The following is an 8,932-nucleotide window of genomic DNA, read 5'->3' on the forward strand; positions in this document are numbered from 1 at the left end:
GTATATACAGTATCCAGTGTACTCAGATGAGATACAATGATAGTGCGGGTACAACCATAGGAAGGGATTACAAGAGGATCAGCAACAATAGAAGCTACAGTTTCACATGGCATGTTGAAAGTAATTACAACAGTGATATAACAGTCAGTTCCATAACATGGAGTTCATTTCACTTAGCATCATCTATGTGTTCATAAGGGCAGGTATCTTTTAACTTCTTTAGGTTGGTGATGCTGTGTTGGTTTTGTGGGGGTCACTTAAGAAAAGGAACTATTTAGCCTTGGCTCTTGTTTGTTTCTGTATTTAGTGATCCTACAACTATAGGAAGAGAAATTTGGAAGAGATGGAGGCCTCTTTTCCTGTCATACATGGCATATAGCCAGTAGAGGTGTTTTGTTGTTGTTTTGTTTTTAAATTGGTGAAAACAGCCATCTCTAGTGGCTCACACCAGTAATCCTAGCTACTCAGGAGGCTGAGATCTAAGGATGGCAGTTCAAAGCCAGCCTGGGCAGAAAAGTCCATGAGACTCTTATTTCTAATGAACCAACAAAAATATTGGAAGTGCAGTTGTGTGGCTCAAGTGGTAGAGCGCCGGCCTTAAGCAGAAAAAAACCATGCAGTCATGCAAGGCCATAAGTTAGTCCATCAGTACCAACACACACACACACACACACACACACACACACACACACACACACACACACACACAAAAGACAAAGCCCAAGGCAAGTTTTAGCCACTCCTGAAGATGTTTGGGGACCATTTGCCCCATCTCAAAATTAAATTGGGAAGTTCATTTCCAAACCTGACTTTGTTGAAACACAGAAGCCTTGGACGCGTAGTTACACAGCCTTTCTTTCTGGGCGAGCCACACCCTTGCCTCTCCAGCCATGACCTCACTGAGGATTATCGAAGATGATCCAGACTGAGAGAAGTTTTAGCTTCCCATTTCCCCCCCTTCTTGCCAGTCCCGTCGCATAGGCTAAGATGACACGGATCCTTGGGAGTGTGTACGAACTGGAGGAAAAGCTGTGTGTCCTGACATTTCCACCTGCAAGGGTGGAGGGGGGAATAATGGGTTTTCCCACAGCCATTTGGGAGGGTTATTACATGCAGCCATTACTGCAGGTTCCTATTGTCATGTGGTCATGGAATGTCCTGGAATGCAGTGTGTGGGAGACCTGTGGTGCTTCTGGCATGGGGAAATTAGAATGATGAATTAGTGTTGTGTGTGTGGTAGGGTTAGACACTTAAGGACTTGCAAAAGCTTTTCTTAGCTATCACATTCTCTACCTGCCAATTCCCTCCCTCCCTCCCTCCCTCCCTCCCTTCCTTCCTTCCTTCTTTCCTTCCTTCCTTCCTTCCTTCCTCCCTCCCTCCCTCCCTCCCTCCTTCCCTCCCTCCCTCCCTCCCTCCCTCCCTTCCTTCCTTCCTTCCTTCCTCCTTCCTCCCTCCCTTCCTTCCTTCCTTCCTCCCTCCCTCCCTCCCTCCCTCCTTTCCTTTCCTTTCCTTCCTTCCTTCCTTCCTTCCTTCCTTCCTTCCTTCCTTCCTTCCTTCCTTCCTTCCTTCCTTCCTTCCTCTTTACCTTCCTTCCTTCCCTTCTCCTTTCTTCCCCCTTCTCTCTTCCCCTCTTCTCTCTCTGTGTGTCTCTCTCCCCTGTCTCTTCTTTTGCTGTCTTTCCTTGTCTCTTTCTCTTATTTTCTCTGCTACTGTCTATCTGTTCTTTCCTTTAGTTAGGCTTTCAACTGTGTAACCCAAACTGCTTTCTTTTTATTTATTTATTTTTATTTTTTTTATTTTCAAACTGATGTACAGAGAGGTTACAGTTTCATACATTAGGCATTGGATACATTTCTTTTACTGTTTGTTGCCTCCTCCCTCATTCCCCCCTCCCCCTCCCCCTTTCCCTTTCCCCCCCAAGAGTTGTTCAGTTCATTTACACCAAACAGTTTTGCAAGTATTGCTTTTGTAGTCGTTTGCCTTTTTTACCCTGTGTCTCTCGATTTTGGTATTCCCTTTCAGTTTCCTAGTTCTAATGCCAGTATACACGGTTTCCAATGTACTCAGATAAGATACAGAGATAGTGCAGGTACGACCACAGGAAGGGGATACAAGAGGATCATCAATAATAGAAGCTACGGTTACACATAGCACGTTGAAAGTAGTTACAACAGTGATATAACAATTGTTTCCATAACCTGGAGTTCATTTCACTTAGCATCATCTTTTGTGTTCATAAGGGTATAGCTATTGGGCTCTTGTGATCCTCTGCTGTGACTAGCCTAAAACTGTGCTAATTATTCCCTAGGAGGGAGACCATAGAGTCCATGCCAAACTGCTTTCAAACTCACAATTTTCATGTCTCAAGTGTCCCAAGTGCTGGGATTACAGGTATATGCTCACCATGCCTGACCTCACCATCTCATTTTTGGTGGGTGAGATTTTGCAATGAGTGCAAAGAGAAAGGAATGAGCAGGATGAGATTGTCCAATCCAGGGCAGACATGGTGTTCTCATGCGAATCCCTGTCACATGTATCACGTGACCTGAGAAAGAAGGCTCCATCTATAGCTTACAGCCCACACTATTAAACTGTGCCAGCTTCCCGTGATGTGAAAATGTCCTGTCTTCTCCACTTCAGCCTGGTTCTCTGGTCTCCTCTCTCCTGCTTGGTTTTGTCTTGGATTCATGCTTGACACTATTTCAGCCATAGCCTTCATCTTTCTTCACTAGGACTCTGGTGACCTAACCTACTAGGGCTGTGTTGCATGGGTTGGATAAACCTCCTATCTGACCTAGCTCTTCCTCTAGGGTCTTTTTTGTAGTTGTTGTTTGTCAGTAGTAGGGTTTGAACTCAGGACCTGGGTGCTGTCCCTGAGCTTTTTTTTTTTTTTTCCCTCAAGGCTAGCACTCTATCACTTTGAGCCACAGCGCCACATCCAGTTTTCTGGTGGTTCATTGGAGATAAGAATCTCACAGACTTTCCTGCCCAGGCTGTCTTCGAACCATGAGTCCTCAGATCTCAATCTCCTGAGGAGCTAGGATTAGAGATCTGAGCCACCAGTTCCTGGCGTATGTGCGCTCTCTCTGTCTCTGTCTCTCTTTTTCTCTCTCATGTGAATAAGTAAAGTGTGGCCAGTAACAATAGTAAGAAAAGAAATAATAATAGTTCTTTCATGGAGAGGAAACCAAAAAGTCTTCTTGAGTTAAGTACATCTTGATTCCCACTTAATTTAGTTGAATTATGTGGATCATTTGCAATCTGTCAGTCATCACTCTGCTTCTAACTTTGATCATTAAGTTTTAAGGGGAAAAGGATAAAAATTTTACATGTGAGTCTTGAAAAGCCATGAAATTGACTCTGAAAGATACTCAGATAAAACCCAGTCCCGTGTCCTCTTTCTTGAGCTTTGAATTCATAAGATCTACCCAAAAAATTAAGAGTCAATGGGAATAAAAAAAAATAGGGATAGCTGGATGCTGGTGGCTCATGCCTACAATTCTAGCTACTCAGGAGCATGAGCTCTAAGGACTGTGGTTCAAAGCCAGCTTGGGAAGGAAAGTCCAAGGGAATCATATCTCCAACTAATCACCACCACCACCACCAAAAAAAAAAAAAAGAAAGAAAGACAAAGTGCAGAGCTGTGGCTCAAGTGGTAGAATACAAGACTTGAACACAACAGCTCAGAGATAGCACCCAGGCCTTAAGTTCAAGCCCCAAGAATGACACACACACACACACACACAAATTGGATGGTTGCCCCCCTACTGCTGGTCCTGAAGATGAGATGATTTCTGGGAGTGTCTGGCATGAGGGAGGCCCCATCTTGGAAGCCTTGCCTTAGCCTCTAGGTACAGCCTTTGTTTTGTGGCAGAACAAGGGGTATGAAAATGCCAAATGCAACTTTGATAGGCAAAGTGTGGGCTGCAACTGAGTTCCTTCGATCTATTGGGAGGTGGCTTCTCATCAGATTGAAGGCTGTGTCTAACCTGTCTAGATTCCTGTGGCTTCACAAGGGTGTTGTTGACTCTTGGTGCCTAACAGATGAATGGATAAATCATGGTATTGACTGAACAGCTGTGAATAGAAAGGCGAATTATTTCCTCAATGCCTTGTTATCATGACAGCTGCTCTATAGCAAAAGCTAAGGTGAGATTGAAATAAGCATTTAATCTCTCTGCTTGGAGGGGGGTTCACTTGTCAGGTGTAGAGTAACTATAATATTCAGACACTGTCCACGTGGCAATAACACTAGAATGTCATTGTAAGGTCCTCTCCCTGAGGGCTCCATGCAGATGCCCCCACCTCATTAAGTCTCCACCCAGTTACTTGGGTAACCTGCAGACCTGGAGGCAGTTACCTCCCCTTTCCCTGAGGTCACATCCTAATCCACCTGGCCACACCCCTTGCCCCTGCCCTAGATATAAGGCAGGGCTGGGTGGGGGTCACTCTCTCTCTCCCCCTTCTCTCCGGCCATGGATCATCTTGGCCACAGGCCAGCAGTTCGGTAATAAACTTTCTCTCCTGCCTGAATACCACGTGGCGTTCTCCTTTACCGGCTACCTACTTTAAAAACCTAACAGTCATTAAAGTCTGTATGATTTTAGGGAATCTTTAAAATGGGTTAACAGGTTCAAAGGTAAAGAAAGTGAACTGATTTGTTGAACTGAAATCTCATTGCACATTTTAGTTTTAAATTTTGCCTGAAAAGGAAAAATACTTTGCAATGGACTTTCTTTACTAGGACCATTTTAGAATGAAGTCTCACTTGGCCATTAGAAAGGATAAAGTATTATGTAATAGTATCCCCTTTGTACAACACCTTGTCAATAAAATTTAGTTTAAAAAAAAAAAAGGAAGAAAGGATAAAGTAGTGTGGTGCTGTGACTCCTGCCTGTAATCCTAGCTACTCGGGAAGCTGAGATCTCAGGATCAAGGTTCAAAGCCAGTCCAGACAGATAAATCTGATTAGCTGGCAAAAATGCTGAAAATGGAATTGGGTGCTAGTGGCTCATGCCAGTCATCCTAGCTACTCAGGAGGCTGAGTTCAAAGCCAGCTCAGGCAGCAAAGTCTGTGAGACTCTTATCTCCAATGAACCAAAAAGCTGGACATGGAGTGTAGCTCAAGTGGTACAGTGCTAGCCTTGAGCAAGAAAGCTCAAGGACAGTACCCAGGCCCTAAATTCAAGCCCCAGAACTGGCACACACACACACACACACACACACACACACACACACTTACACAAATATCCTGAACAAATAAAAGCTTCCATTCTATAAATGTTAACATAGATGGAGATCATAATTGAACATATATAACACCTTAAGAGTATTAATATATTTCTCTGCAACAAATCAACACAAACAATGGCTGAAGAGACTGCGAGTTTATCATTACATTTTTCCCCCTGTGTCAGGAGTCTGGGTATCACTTAAAAGGCTATAATTAAATGTTAGCCAGGCCCAGGGTCATTTCCTCATTCATGTGAATGTTGGCAGGATTCAGTGTCTTTGCAAGCTGTTGCACTGAGCTCCTGAGTTGCTGGGTGAGGTCAGTAAGCTGTCCTCAGCACTTGGCTGTCTGGGTCCTGGCAATTCTTGGTCTGTCACAGATTGCAAGCAGAGAAGGAGGTAGAGAAACATCAAGCACCATCTTTTCATGTGCAATACATCATCAGGAAGCTTAGTAAAATACAAGTTCCTGAGCCTTGCTCCCAGAAATTCAGATTCAGGAGGTTCAGAAAACATTCACAGTGCCCTGTCAACATTTAATGGCATCAAATGCAAGAGGGAAGAATGCCAGTAGTATCCTATCTTGACTTAACTGTCTATCTTTTGTTCTATTTTATTTCACCTCACTCCTTAGTTATTTACAGTAATTAATTGCTAATACTAGGTCTTGAGACTCAGGGCTTTTGGTTCTTGCTTAGCCACACCTTTAATTCCAGCTCTTTGCTGGATACTAGGAGATAAGGTTCTTCTGGGTTTGTTTCTTTGGGCTGGTCTTGAGCATCAATCCTTAGACCTTAGTCTCCTGAGTAGGTAGGATTACAGTCACAACCTACCAGCACTCGGTGTAACTTAGATATTTTTAAAATGTTATTTGTTACAAATTTGGCACTATTTTTTCATTTCTTTAAGTATTGCATAACAGAGTGACTTATGTCGACTGAAAAGCTTTTGGAGGGACATTCCTTGAATAAGTAAATGTCTCGCTTCTCTCCCTCTGATTCCTAGCCACAACTCAAAGACCAGGACAGAGTGGAGTTTGTTCTCCTTTTGAGGTGAAATGACTGAACTTTTCTCTGAGGTTTTTTTTTCCCTTCTCTTTCTACAAGGAAACACCGGTCTGGGTGGATGAGTTTACTGAGGGTTCCAGAACAGAAAGAAGGTACAAGGCGTGCTTTGATCTAACAGATGGAACAGAGCAAACTCCCAAGCACTAGCTGAACTCTTGTTACCTGCCTAGGGCCATCCTCCCTCATAAACCTTCCCAGCTTGAATGGAACTGCTTTTCTCCCAGTCAGGACCAAGCCATCTTGGGTGACTAGAGCTACAACATCGTCAAGAAGCATCCTGGAGTACGTAGACGAGGTTCTGTGCAGCCCATACGGTTGTCCAGAAAGCAAGCTTCCAGTGTTCAAGGTCAGGCAGGAAACACCAGACTCTTCCTTCTGCTTCGGTTCTTTGTGGCTTGTCACTCCAAGAGTCTGATTCCTGAAAAAGCCAGGTAAACCCAGGCACCCCTGGCTTGTGCCTGTAATCCTAGCTGCTTAGGAGGCTAAGGTCTGAGGATAATAGTTCACAACTAGCCAGGGCAAGAAACTTTTCACGAGGAGCTCTTATTTCCAATGAACCACTAAAAAAGCTAGAAGTGGAACTGTGGCTTAAGTGGCACCAGCCTTGAGTGGCAAAAAGAAAAAAAAGAAGAGCTAGCACTCAGGCCCTGAGTTCAAGCCCCAGTAACCAGCACTAAAAACAATAAAACATACACATGCATACACACACACAAATACAGAAAACAGGCAAATATTGTTCTAACATCATTTTACCTTTAAAAAGTCTTACGAGGGCTGGGAATATGGCCTAGTGGCAAGAGCGCTTGCCTCCTACACATGAAGCTCTCCGTTCGATTCCCCAGCACCACATATATGGAAAAACGGCCAGAAGGGGTGCTGTGGCTCAGGTGGCAGAGTGCTAGCCTTGAGCGGGAAGAAGCCAGGGACAGTGCTCAGGCCCTGAGTCCAAGGCCCAGGACTGGCCAAAACAAAACAAAAAAAGTCTTACGAACTTCTTTTGGGCACTGGCGGGTCACACCTGTAACGTTGGCTACTCAGGAGACTAAGACCTGAGGATTGAGGTTGGAAGACAGCCTAAAGAAGGAAACTCTGTAAGACTCTCATCTCCAATGAATCACCAAAAAAGCCAGAAGTGGAGCTGTGGCTCAAGTAATAGAGCACTTAGCCTTGAGAAAAAAAAAAAAAGATCTCAGGGACAATGCCTAGGCCCACCTACTTGTGGCATAAAAAAAAAATAAAAGCCTTACACAGTTCTTAGAGTGAGCAGATATTTTCATTAAAATCACAAAAGGCAAGTCCAGTATTAACTACATGCTGATTTCCACTTGGTTGTTGGGGGAGGAAATTTAGTACATAGGATTGATCATTCACCAGCCTTTAGCTGGGCCAACTGAAAAGCCATTGAGCCTTTTCTTTGTCTTACTCCAGTCTCTGCCTTTCGTCTCCTTCTTCTTTTGTTATGTCTGATATGAAAGAGAGTCCTACAATTCCTTGTAGTACCATGAAAACCACAGGGCAACAACACACTGAAACCTGTTTAGAAAGTTCTGTGTGTGTCCTGGAGGATTTCTTTTTCCTAGATCAAATCAGGCTTTCAACCACACTTAGGAACAAAAGCCTATAGCTTCCCATGGATCTTTTTCAAAGACGGGCTTGATCTGGCTCTAACTCTCTCTCTTCAGCTTAGTGCCTATTGCTCTTCCTTGCCTCTCCCTGTGCTAGCCATACTTTCCTCTTTGTTCAGCACACTGGCCACATGTGCTGCTCCTGCTTCTTGTATTTAACACAGACTCCTCCCCCTGTCTGTAACACTCAATTCACCTCCGCTATCCCAGTTAAATTAGAAACTTGCACAGCCAACTGTTATTCCAGCCTGTTTGTTCTTTTCTTCTTCTGTTCTAGCACTTTCTATGCCTGATATTATGTTATGTGATTATTTATTTGAGTATCGTCTGTCTTCTCCACTGGCATGCAAACTATATGGAGTGATGGCTTTATTTTCCCAATTTCTTCCTTGAGTATATAGAATATTAGGTACCACACACAGATCTTAGTAAATTATTAATATAATTACTAAATTATTGACTGGATGAATAAATTTTCATTCTGGACATCCTTACTAATTATCATATACACAGAGATACTTACATACATATGTATATTCTCTCCTGTCTATCTATATTTACCTATTATCTATATATCTATATCTATATCTATATCTATATCTATATCCCTCTCTATATATTCTCACAATATCTTCTCAGGTTTTTTTCCCTAATACTCTAAGCTAGTTTTCTGTTTTTCTCATTACCAGAACAATGGATACTTCTGCCCTTGGATGGCTTGCTTTGAATAAATGAGAATGCATTGACTGTTTATGTTAGTCAGACTTTTCATTCTTGTGACAGATATCTGAGAGAAGCAATTGAAGGAAAGTAAGACTGGTTCAGGCTTAGGTTTTCCAAGGATTCAGGGTGTGGCTGGACTGCTCCATTGCCCTGAGCCTAGAGAGAAGCAGATCCGCAATGGCAGGAGTTGTGTGGAAGAACAGAGCTGCTCATCTCGTGGGTATGGAGCCCTTGGTTTATAATTATACAGCTGTGTAATTGCACCAACTCCTTTTATGGTTTGAG

This window comes from Perognathus longimembris, chromosome 26 (genome assembly GCF_023159225.1).
Source record: "Perognathus longimembris pacificus isolate PPM17 chromosome 26, ASM2315922v1, whole genome shotgun sequence".
In the NCBI taxonomy this organism is placed as follows: domain Eukaryota; kingdom Metazoa; phylum Chordata; class Mammalia; order Rodentia; family Heteromyidae; genus Perognathus; species Perognathus longimembris.